General features: G+C 38.7%; 1 pseudogene; it reads right to left on the bottom strand.

Annotated features, from left to right (window-relative positions):
- Positions 1 to 388: 388 nt before the first annotated feature.
- Positions 389 to 3694, bottom strand: LOC136306574 (protein transport protein Sec24C pseudogene; annotated as a pseudogene).
- Between the last annotated feature and the right edge of the window lie 9170 nt (positions 3695 to 12864).

Below are 12864 nucleotides of genomic sequence, written 5' to 3'. Positions count from 1 at the left end.
CATTCCTTATTTTAGAGGAAAGGCCATCATTCTTTTCACCATTTAGTATGATAAAAGCTGATGGTTTGTTATATAAGGCCCTTATTATGTTGTGGTACTTCTATTTTGATTTTATTGAGTGTTTTAAACATAAAGGGATGTTGTATTTTTATCAAATGCCTTTTCTGCATCTATTGTTAGGATCATATAATTTTTGTTCTTTGTTTTGTTGATGTGGTGTATTATGTTGATTGATTTCCATATGTTGAACCATCCTTGTGCTCCTGGAATAAATCCCACTTTATTGTGATGTATTATGTTTTTAATGTGTTGTTGTAGTATTTGATATACTAGTATTTTGTTTAGGATTTTTTTTTCTTTTTTTCTTCTAATACATCTTAATTTATTTTATTTCTTTACAAATTAAAGATGCATTGAAAAATAAACCAATGAAGAGAAATGAGAGGTCCAGAGTAGGTCATCCCAGGCTGGGAGCAGGCAAGCCTGGCCACTATCAACCTAGCCCTTGTCCTGCTCCAGCCAGTTTGGGTTGGAAGATAATGTCAATACCAAAGCCCGAGTGGTGTCCCGGGAGGAGAGAACAGAGCTCTGGCCACCTCTGCCTCTCTCCTCCCAACAACCCCAGCTTGGAGAAGCAGTGTTTCCAGTGGGGGCTCAGAGTGGGATATGGGCTGGCTCTGTGAGGTATTGCAAGTTGATGACCAGGCTTCCTACAGAACCATCCAGTGTTGGGGCCTCTCCAGCTGGAAAGGAGTCTCGTACCTCTCTCAGGTCTTAATATACTTTGCAACTCAGTTACCAGTCTCATTCACCCCTGACAACGTGCCTCTATCCACGGAGTGATCACCAATCATTGCAGGAGAAAAAAACCAGTGGAAGCAGAGAAAGCTAATCAACCACCCTCCAAGGACCAACCACTTTGCTCTCCACCACCTAAGGTCTATATCTCAGCTCTTGTGCACCTGTATGTTTTATCCCTAATATAGGAAGTTGTTGATGGCACTGAGCTGAATAAGCCCCTTCCCCTATAGTAATCCTGGGCTCCCCACTCCCTCCTGCCTACTCATTCTTGGCGGTTGGTCCAAAGGGACACAATATTGCCAGGATCTGGGTGCCTCCAAATCCCCCAACACTGAATCATATACAGTGAATTGAGGAACTACATTCATTACAACAGGATTAGCAGGAAAAGGAGGTCAAAGTGAGGGGATGGGGCACCTTCTATCAGCAGGACATGACAGAGTGGTAGGATACTTGAGCCCAGAAAGGTGTCTCCTGTACCTCTCCCTCCCCCAAAGAGACAGGTCAGCTTATATAACTTAGAAGATATGGAACTGTCCTGGTTTCCTTGCTCTCCTGGGGTACTTTCTGGAAGCTGGCCTGGGACCCTATGCCATTTATCCACTTGCTCTAGCTCAGTAGTTGCCGAATCTCCTTATGCATATGACAGAGAAAGTCCACATAGGATGCTCCCCCACTCAGGCTCTTGTCTTCCACCAGGAAGTGCTTGAATAGCATTTCCAGCTTGTCCTCCTGCTTCACCACAATAAGCTTCATGTACCGTGATCTATGTGCCCTTAAGCTGTCAATGAGGCCTCGCATCTTCTTGGACAGAGGATTATCCAGAACTGGCAAAATACTCAAGCCACTCGTGATCTGACTGAAGGAGGAGACGCTGAAGAGGCTCTGGATAACACCCTGTTGAACACTTGCTCCCACCCAGATGAAAAGGTTTAGCCCATTCTCCAGCAAATATATATCCCCATTGCTTAGACGCTCTTCCGATGCTCGAACTGCTGGTGGTTCAGTGGTACTCTCAATGGGAGACTTTGTCAACGGTAGGAGACGAGGATAGAAGAAGACATTGGTCTCAGCAACGTCCATGGAGGTAACCAGAACTCGGACATAGGCACGGTCATCAGTAGTGACTTCAGCTCCAGGTTGCAGGACATCACTCTTCAACACACAGTTCAGGTAAACTGGGAGTAGCTTCATGCACTCAGGAAGGATCAACTGTCCTGCAGAGGAGGGGCTGGCACAGTTCTTTCTGTAACAGGCTAGGATTTGGGCACACTGAGTGATAAGGGTATCACGAACAGTCTTCACAGGGCTGTTCAGGACCCCCCGGTATGCAAACTTGGCCATGTAATTGATGAGCGTGTCAGTCTCACAGTTTCGATACAGATCAGCCAGCTGGGTGCAGCAGTTTAGGGCCAGGTTGTGTATGTGGAGCCGTCGCTGCTCAGCACAGCTGGTATAGAGCAGGGCACACTGCAGGAGGGCTCCATTCTCTTCATTGAGCCGATCATCATGCTTGAATTCCACAGTCACCATCTTGTCCCCATCTAGCCCAGCCAGCTCCACATCTGTTGTGTTGCTCATGTAGAAAGCCCCAAAGAAATCTACAGCACGGATACCAGTGCTTGTCCGGACCCGCATCACAGCATCAAAGCCAACAACCTTCTGTACATCCCGACGCAGGTCACTCACGAACCGTTCCTGGTCATTCTCTACCTGAAAGCAAGCATATTTGTAGACAGAGCCACCAGTGAGCTGCGGTACAACAGAGCGTAGCCACATCCACATACTGGTTAGGGAAGAGGAAGAGATCTACACAGCAACCTTGGGCCACACACTCTTTGGCCAGAGTCTGATAAATACCTGTCTGAGGCTGGAACAGAGTCTTCTCCTTGTCTGTGTTGATCAATTTCCTATCATCTCTGTTCTTCAGTTTTCCTAGGGCCTCTGCAATGGGCAGGGAGGTGTGAAACAGAAACAGCTTTCCTGCACACTCGGCAGCCTTCAGTGCTTCCATCCCAGCCTGGATAACTGGGGCAAATACTGTCTCTGTCTCTCTTGTGTCTGCAAACATTTCTGGAATCTGATCCAATAAGCTGGTGATAACTGCTCGAGACTCATTGACATTGACCAGGAAGCCATCTAGCAGTGGCACAAACATGTCAGCCACATCAGATACCACCATCATCTGTGGCTGGGCCAATGAGCTCTTCACATTGTAGAAGTGCAGCACCTTATTATAGGTGACAAAGCCAACGTGGATTGCTGACTCTTCTGCTCCACCCTCCCTGGGCAGAAAGTCTACAAGTGACTTGAGCTCCTCACAGAGGAGCCTAACAAGACCACTCCTGATAGCATTGTATGAGACATCAATCATGAATATGAAAGCAGGAGGGCTGGGGAACTTATTGTTCTTGCAGTAATCCACGGTGGCCAAGAATTCATAAGAGCCGAGGTATAGCTCAGGACGGTCATAAACATCCACACGTTTGCCGGTATGATCCAGATGTTGAAAATACTGGGGGGGAACATCATTGATACAGATGCAAAAGCAGCACTGGAAGTGCCTCCCTCCCTCAATGAACTGCATGAAAGGGCACATGTATGCTTTGCAGCGATTGCAGCGCAAAGGCCCACATTCCCCATGGTTGACGATATACGGTGAAACCTCTTCTGGAGGCAGCTTTGCCAGTGGCTTGATGACAGCTGCCAGGGGCACCTGAGCCTGCTTAGCCATGTCAGATGTGCAAGGGATATTGTAGGATGTGCATTGAATGTATCAGGGACTTGCATTCCCTGAAGGAGGAGGAAAAAAACCTGAGTTTTCAAAAAAAACTAAGTTTTCAAAAAAACAACACCTCCAGTTAACCAGCTCTCCATTGCTGATCCACCCCATCACCCCCACAAATGCTACAGCTGATGGTGGTTTTCCCTCCTCTTGTTTAGGATTTTTGCATCTGTTTTCATTAGAGATATTGGTCTGCAGTTTTTATTTTTGTGTTGTCCTTGCCAGGTTTTGGTAGGAGAGTTTTGTTGGCCTCATAAAACGTGTTGGGGAATATTGCTTCTTTTATTTTTTGAAAGACTTTGAGAAATGATAGGTACCAAATCTTCTTTGAATGTTTGGTAGAACTCACTACTGTAATCTTCTGGTCCTGGAATTTTGTTTTGGGGTAGGTTTTAAAAATTTTTTTTAAAAATTTTTTATTCATTTTAGAGAGGAGAGAGAGAGTGAGAGAGAAAGAGAGAAAGAGAGAGAGAGAGAAAGGGGGGAGGAGCAAGAAGCATCAACTCCCATATATGCCTTGAGCAGACAAGTGCAGGGTTTTGAACTGGCAACCTCAGTGTTCCCAGGTCGACGCTTTATCCACTGCGCCACCAGAGATCAAGCATTGGGTAGGTTTTTAATAGTTGTTTCTGTTGCCTCCCTACGGTCTATTTAAGGTTTCTACTTCTTTGTGGCTTAGTCTAGGAAGATTGTATACTTCTAGAAATTTATCCATTTTCTCTAGTTTGTTGAATTTGGTGGCATATAATATTTTTTAGTATTCTACTATGATCTTTTGGATATCTATGATGACTATGGTAAGTTTTCATTTCATTTCAGATTTGGTTTATATGAGTCCTTCCTCTTTTTTCCTTAGTAAGTCTAGTCAGTGGTTTGATAATTTTACTGATCTTTTCAAAGAACCAAGTCTTTGTTATATTAATTTTTTCTATAGCTTTTTTTGTTCTCCATTTCATTTAGTTCTGCTCTAATTTTTACTATTTCCTTTTTTCTGCTTACTTTGGGTTGCCTTAGTTCCTGTTTTTTCTAGTTCCTTAAGGTGTGATGTTAAGTTGTTTACTTGGGATCTCTCTTGTTTCTTGATATAAGCCTGTAATGTTAAAAAAAAAACAACTTGCCTCTTATTACTTCTTTTGCTACATCCCAGACATTTTGATATGTTGCATTATCATTTTCATTTGTCTGGATATATCTTTTGATCACTACTTTTATTTCATCTTTGACCCAGTCATGTTTTAGAAGTATGTTATTTAATTTTCACATTTTTATGGGTTTTTAAATTTTATTTTCACAGTTGAATCTTAATTTCAAAGCCTTATGATCAGAAAAAATGCTTGGTGTATTTTCAGTCTTCCTGAATTATTTGATGTTAGTTTAGTGGCCCAACATAGGGTCTATTCTTGAGGATGTTCCACACACACTGAAGAAGAATGTATAATCTGACATTTTGGGATGAAACGTCCCATAAAAGTCTATTATGTCTATTTGGTCCAGAATGTTGTTTAAAACTGATATTTATTTATTGATTTTCTGTTTGGATGATCTATCTAAATCCATCAGTGTTGTGTTGAAACCTCAAGGTATGACTGTGTTTTTGTCTGCTTCTATTTTTAGATCAATTATTAGATGTCATATATTTTGGTGCTCACTGGTTTGGTGCATATATAGTAAGAAGTGTTATGTCTTCTTGATACAATGTCTTCATTATCATTATGAAATGTTCATTTTTGTCTCTGGTTACCTTGGCTGTCTTGAAGTCAGTTTTGTCAGATATGAGTATGGCTACACCTGCTATTCTTTGGATCTTATTTGCTTGGAGAATCATTTTCAACCTTTCACTTTGAATCTACTTTTGTCTTTGTAGCTTAAATGTGACTGTTGAAGCCAGCATATGGCTAGGTTTTGTTTTTTGTTCCAATTTGCTGCTCTGTGCCTCTTTATTGGTGAGTTCAATCCATTTACATTTAGGATAATTATTGACACTTTAGGATTTTCTATAGCCAGTTTATATTTTGTTTTCTGGTAGCTCTGTGTTTCCTTTGGTTCTTCTCTTTTGTGGTTGTCAGTTGTTTTTGTTTGAAGTTATCCATATTTCTTTTCCCTGCTTCTTCTTTCTTAAGCTGTGTTTTTCAGTAGTGACTTTTTCCTGGGTGGTTATCATTAGGTTAAGAGAAAAATGTAAATATGTGCAACAGTCCTCTGTCAGATGAGTGCTTTTGCACTCTCTTCTTTGCTACTGAAGATCTTTATCTTCTTCTCTTTTATGTTATTGTTACAATTAACCTTGTTTTTATTGTGACCTTGTTGGAGCTTTGAGTTGTAGTTTTGATTTGTTTTGTTCTTTGTGTCTGGTCACATAACCACCTTGAATATTTCCTGCAATGGGGGTTTTTTGGTGATAAATTCCCTCAACTATGTATGTCTGGAAAAGTTTTTATTTCTCCTTCATATTTAAAGGATAACTTTGATGGATATAGTATCGTTGGTTGGTAATTTTTCTCTTTCTGTGCTTTGAATGTTTGGATCCACTCTCTTTTGGCTTATAGAGTTTTTGCTGAGAAATCTGATAATAACCTAATAGAGTTTACTTTATATGTTATGGTCTTCTTTTCCCTAGCTGCCTTGAGAATTCTTTCTTTGTCATTGATTTCTTATAATTTTTATTATGATATGCCTTGGAGTAGGTGTGTTTGGGTTGTGGTAACTCGGCTTCTGTTTGCTTCTTATATTTGGGGCTCTAACTCTTTCCATATGCTTAGAAAATTCTCATCCATTCTTTGTTTGAATAGGCTCTTTATTCCCTTCTCCCTGTCTTCTTCTGATATACTCATTATTCTTAAATTGCTTTTTATCTGATGGAATCAGACATTCTTCTAGAGCTCTCTCATTATTTTTAATTCATGAGTCTCTCTCTTCTTTTCTCTGTAATATCTCTAGTTGCCTGTCTTCAATGTCACTGATCTTTCCTCTATCTGGGTTGTTCTATTAGCTAAGCTTGCTACCTCAGTCTTCAATTCACATATTGAGTTCTTTGTCTCTGTTTTTAAAGTTTCAGTGTCCTTGGTGAGGTATTAATTTTGTTCATTAATTTGGTTCTGAGCTAATTATGTTGCCTATTTGTGTCTTCTCGCATTTCATTTAGTATTTTCAGAACTTCAATTTAGAAATCTCTATCATTTAACTCTAAGGCTTTCATTTGATTGAGAATTTATGGGGGAGAGATTTTCCTTTTCTATCTTAAATACGCCTATCTTATGTAGCATGGTATTCAATTTCTTCTTCCTTGATTACATTTGAGAGTGGTATTGTTAAGAATTCTAACCAAAAACAACTAAAAAAATAAAATATAATAAAAAATTTAAAAATTATGACAAGTAAAAAAGAAAAAACAAAGAAAAGAAGATCAAAGGCAAAGAAAAAAACTACACCCACAAAAATAAGAAAATATAAAAATTAAAAAGGAAAATATAAAAATAAAAAAGAGAAAAAAGAATAAGAATAAATAAAGGGGAAAAGGGTAAAAAAAGGAAAGATAGATTTCAGTTTTGAGAGGTTTCTTCCAGTAGGAGTTGCTGTATTATAACTTTTAGCTCTGTGAAGTTTCTGAGCTGTCTGCTGAGATATTGTTGTGGCAATGATGTAGGCAGGGCCACAGTCACATTGGTGGATGGGGTGTGTTCTGAGGGCTTTAGAACTCTAAAAATGCCAATCTCAGGATTCTGTTCATGCCTTCTCACACCTCAACAGACCTGGGTACCAAACATGTAGCACCTCTGTTCTCTGTAGAGCTAACTGTGGTGTTTGTCTCTGCCACTCTTAGCAAGGTGAGGGAGGTGGGACCTGGAAGGCTGGGGGCCACACTTTAGCTTTCTCTGTCTCTGCCAAGTATAGGCTGCAGGCAGACTGTGAGAACACTGGCCATGACCCCGTACTCTGGTTGCTTTGGTTTATCTCCCCCTCTGCTCCTGTCTCACCACTCCTCCTGGAAAAATAAGACCCAGTCACTCCAAGTTTCTCACTCCATACTCTTCAGAAAAAATCCAAAGAGCCTGAGCTTCCCTCCTCCCCATAGTCCATTGAAGAAAAAAAAATAAAACCCAGTCACTTCAGGTTTGTCTCCTCTCCTCTCCAAAGCCCAGTGAGATTGTGTTTTATCTACCCCCCTCCCCATTTACAGCCATCCCACCTTTAGTCCATTCCATGCATGGAACTTTTAAGCATGCTTGAGAGCCCAGCTGGGATTTCTTCACTGAATTATAGTTGTTTAATTTGTTTAAATTTCAAGGGGAGATATCAGGAGTATGTCTTACACTGCCATTACTCTGACATCATCCAGTACAACCATTATGGAAGAGAGAATGAATATTTCTCAAAACATTAAGACTGGAATTACTATATGACCTAACAATTCCTCTACTGGATAGCTACCTTAAAAACTCAAAAACTTTGATATACAACACACACTCACACACACACACACACCTCCACATTATTCACAGTGACCAAAACATGGAAACAGCCAAAATGTCCCTTGATAGAGGATTGGATAAAGAAAATGTGGTACATGTATACCATATACTACTACTCACCTATGAGAAATGATGACATGTTATCATTTATGACAACAAGAATGGGTCTTGAGAACGTTATACTGAGTGAAATGAGTAAATCGGAAAAAGCTAAGACCTGTATGATTTCACACATAGGTGGGATATAAAATTGAGATTTATGGACATATATAAAAGTGAAGTGGTTACTGGGGGAGGGGATTAAAGGGATGAGTAGGGGGAAGGAGAGTAAAGAGAACAACTATAAAGTGATAGAAAATAATTTGACTTTGGATGATGCATACACAACACAATCAACAGTTCAAATGCTATGGAAATATTTGCCTGAAACCTATGCACTCTTATTGATCAATGTCACCTCATTAAATTCAATTTTTCTAATTAACAAAAGAATTTATTGGGGTGACATTGATTAATAACATTACATACGTTTCAGGTGAGTCATCCACAATACATCATCTTGTACCTCACGATATGTTCACCACCTGTGCTATAACTTTTATTCTATCTCATCCTTTATACTCAAGCTATGTTACCAGTTTTTTATGTCATTTTCATGCTTTTGATGTCCCCAACTTCTAATTTATTGCTTCTATTTTGCTATAGACAGAGAAAGCAAATAAATAAAGCAGTTAAAATCATGTCTAAAGTTTTTTGCTAGGTACCAGGAGCAAATGCCTAAAGATTTCTTCAATGACCACAGAGCTCTAAAACATGGGTATTCAATTACTATATTACCTTTTTGATAGTTATTTTCTAGATAATTAAAGTTTTTAGATAAATAACTGTGTTTGTGAGGTATTATTGTATTGCTGTTATATATGGTCAGTTATGCCTCAAGAGCTCTCAGTAGGATATGTCATTAAGTTATGTTCAATGGGTCTCTAGTAAAAGAAAGGGTACAATACATTTTTTAGGGTGGCACAAACACATAAAATAGTTCCTCAAGATTCTTGAACCTAATACTACTTTGTTTAGTTGAGACTTGTAGCTACAGTAATTTTAACTTTAAGTCATAGCTTTTGCCTGGAGAGAAATATACTACCATTTTTAATATCTCAAAATAGTGCCAAATATCTATCAATCAGAGTTCTAAAATATTTATGATTTTTATCCTTTTGCATAATTTTGTGCTACTATTTAAAATAGAGTAGTTTAAGCAGTCAATTTGCTATTGGTCCCCCTTCCCTCCACCGAGTAACCGCTACAATTTTATACCTCCTCATAAAACTTTATCATATAATCAGCATAAGGTCAGGAGAAGTTGAATCTAGTAATGAAACAGTTCTCAGGAGATTACTTATATTTTTTTTAATTCAAATATCTTTTTAAAAATAGATCTTTTTTATTTATGGGACAATTTAAAAAGTTTCCTGTTGAACAACATTTATGACACCTATAGAATATTTCTCTCCTACATCTTATGATGGAAACATAATTTAATTTTACTTTTCCAACGAGACGTATTTAAAAAAATCAGAATATAATTTCTACATTTCTTTGTTGATAATATATCAGTACGTTTTGATGTCAGTGATTTGTAAATAAATGACTATTTAATATCTTAAGTCATCTGAGAAATTTGCTTTTCTCTTAAATCAAATTTACTTTTTTTGTGACAGAGACAGAGAGAGAGAAAGAGGGATGGACAGATAAAGACACAGGAAGGGAGAGAGCTGAGAAGCATTAATTCTGCATTGCAACACATCAGTTGTTCATGGATTGCTTTCTCATATATGCCTTGGCAGGGGGGGCTACAGTAGAGTGAGTGACCCCTTGCTCAAGCCAGTGTCCTTGGGCTTCAAGCCAGTGACCTTTGAGCTCAATCCAGTGACCATGAGGTCATGTCTATGATCCCACGCTCAAGCCAGCGACCCTGTCTGTGGTCAAGCTGGTGAGCCTGCACTCAAGCTGGGGACCTTGGGGTTTCGTACCTCGGTCCTCTGGATCCCAGTTCGATGCTCTATCTGCTGTACCACTACCCAGTCAGGCTCAAATTCACTTTTAAACTATATTCTACAATGTAATTCTTGAATAGAGACTCTGGATCAATCCAACATTTTGTTTTTTGAGAGAAAAAAACATGAACAAAGTACTGCTAAGTAATGTATTTCAAAAAAAGTCATATTAATTATGACCAAATCAAAATTTTATTTAATTCTGAAACCCCTTTAACTTTATCATTTAGAATAACATAGAAATATCTTCTCTTTTTACTGCAAACCACCACCCTACTCTAAAGCCAGTTGTGTTTATCGTTAGAATTTCTTTAGCATCATATAAAATAATTAAGAATATGTTTTTAATTAAAATTATTTCCTTAGGTCATTTATATATATTTATCATATACAAATTTTTCTTGTAAAAATAACCAGAAATACTTATAAAACATTCAAATGATATAAAAGAGCATCAAATAAGTTTAATGCCCCAGGTCTTTTAAAATTCCACAATGCTTTATGGCTATATTGATAGTAAAAGAAAGCATTAGTTTAAGACATTTTGCATTAACAGACGATAATAAACTTGTTTTTTCATGGAAAAGCAAGAAACAAAGTATTAGAATTGTTCTTGGATGTCAGCTAACATAAGCATAAATGAGCATTTGAAATTTGAGCCTTAAAGCCAAAAAACAATAACATGAATGCTGGAGACTAAGATATAAGAAAAAATAATTGGGGAAATGACCTGGAGAAATGTAATATGATCTGTATCTTAGTGCATCTGCCATTGTTTAGGGCTATCCATTCTTCCCATCTGTCTTCCTAACCTAGTGTTCTCTTTTTTTCCTTTAATAATATTAAGTTTTGTTTTTTTCTCATGTATTTGATTTATTATTCTTTCCTGTTTATAGGGATAGAGATCAGATCATCCAAGGAGTCCATTTTAAAAAGGCTAACAAAATGCTAGAAGATAAGGATGACTATGTGGTGTTAAGACCCCAGAGCTCATAATCAGATTTCATTTGCTCTGAATATTGATTTGATGCACAGGATGGACATGGGGTGTTCATCTACTCCTATGTGACTGTTCCAACAGAGTTCTTAAAAACTTCCTTGTCCAAATTACCACAGTTATACTTAAAAGGCAAAGAGAAAACCATGAAAGCTATTTGCATCATTTGTGACAAGAAAAGCCTGTTTAGTAGCTAAACATCAAATATTTAAACCATTAAGAAGAAACATGCACTGGCCTAATAGGAAATATATCTGCTCTGGGTTAAAATAGTGAAAAATGGACACCAACTGAAATATCGGAAGGTAGGGTATTGTTTAATGTAAATGGACTAGTGATATAGTAGAATATTATACAATTAAGATAAGGATTTAGAAATACATTCACTATTTAAAAATAATATTATGGTCAGCAAGATCTGACTATGAAAGTGTTCCAGTCCCTGGTTATCTGGCTCAGTCGTAGAATGTTAGCTCGATGTATGATGTCCTGAGTTCAATTCCCAGTAAGAGCAAACAGGAGAAGTGCCCACCTGCTTCTCCACTCCTCCTTCTCCCCCTTCCCCTTTCTCTCCCTCTCTCTCTCTCTCTCTTCCTCTCCTGCAGCCATGGCTTGCTTGGATTGGTTTGAGCACATCACGCTGAGGATGGCCCTGTGGAGCCACTGCATCAGGCACTAAAAAAATAGTTTGGTTATGAGCATAGCCCTAGATGGGCAAAGCTTTGGCCCCAGATGGGGGTTACTGGATGGATCCCAGTTGGGGTGCATGTGGGAGTCTGTCTCTTTATCTCCCCTCCTCACACTTGGAAAAAGAAGAAAGAAGAAATTGTTCCAGTTACTAGCTGAATAGAATGCATCCTCTAAGAACACAAAAGTGTTTGAGTCAGATATGAGAACCTTTGCCTCTCTGAGAAATCTTCAGGCACTAATGCTATTCAGCACATATTTCACTTCTTCTAGACCTGGTAGGACTGTACTTCCCTGACCCCTTGGAGTTAGTATTGGTCATGTGACTTGTTTTAGCCAATCATATGTGAGCAGAAGCAGTAATGCCACTTGCAGAAAAAAGCTTTCTTACCCAATGTGATATTGCTACACTTACTTTCCTTCTATTCTGGTGACTGGCAATATTCCAGATTGTGACTGCTCCACCAGCCTGGAACAGTCTGGAAAGGAGGTAGCACAGCACAGGCCCACAGCTGATCCAGGATGGAAACATAATGTGGCATACAGAGAAAGAAACCTGCAATTTTTAAGTCACTGTGATTTTAGGGGTTGCATGTTACTGCTGCAGAACCTGGTCTATCCTTGCTGATGTAGAATGCTTCTGAAGTAACAAGCTTAGTGTTTACTGGGATACTTCCATCAAGGTTCTTATCCTAGTTATATATACCACTACATAGCTCTGTGATCTTGAGAAAATTATCTAAATGCAAATATAAGCCTCAGCCTCCTTAACTATATAAAGATACTAACATTTCATAAGGTTATTATAATGATTAAATGAAACAATGCTTAGCATAGTATGTGGCATGTAGTAAATTCTCATTAGCTATTAGCTATTAGTATTATTACCATAATGAGGACCAATTAAAAAACACACCCCTTCTGATGGACAGGAGTTGGTGGAAGTGTGTGGGTAGGGAAGCAAATTCTATAAGCGTGAAGCCAGACCCTCAGGTACAAATATTTGAACGATGAGACCAGGTTCCACCTCATCACTTTCTCTTTAGAACAAGTTACTAAAGAGGGTCC

This window comes from Saccopteryx bilineata, chromosome 5 (assembly GCF_036850765.1).
Source record: "Saccopteryx bilineata isolate mSacBil1 chromosome 5, mSacBil1_pri_phased_curated, whole genome shotgun sequence".
Classification (NCBI taxonomy): Eukaryota; Metazoa; Chordata; class Mammalia; order Chiroptera; family Emballonuridae; genus Saccopteryx; species Saccopteryx bilineata.
This window is presented reverse-complemented; position numbering and strand designations above follow the sequence as displayed.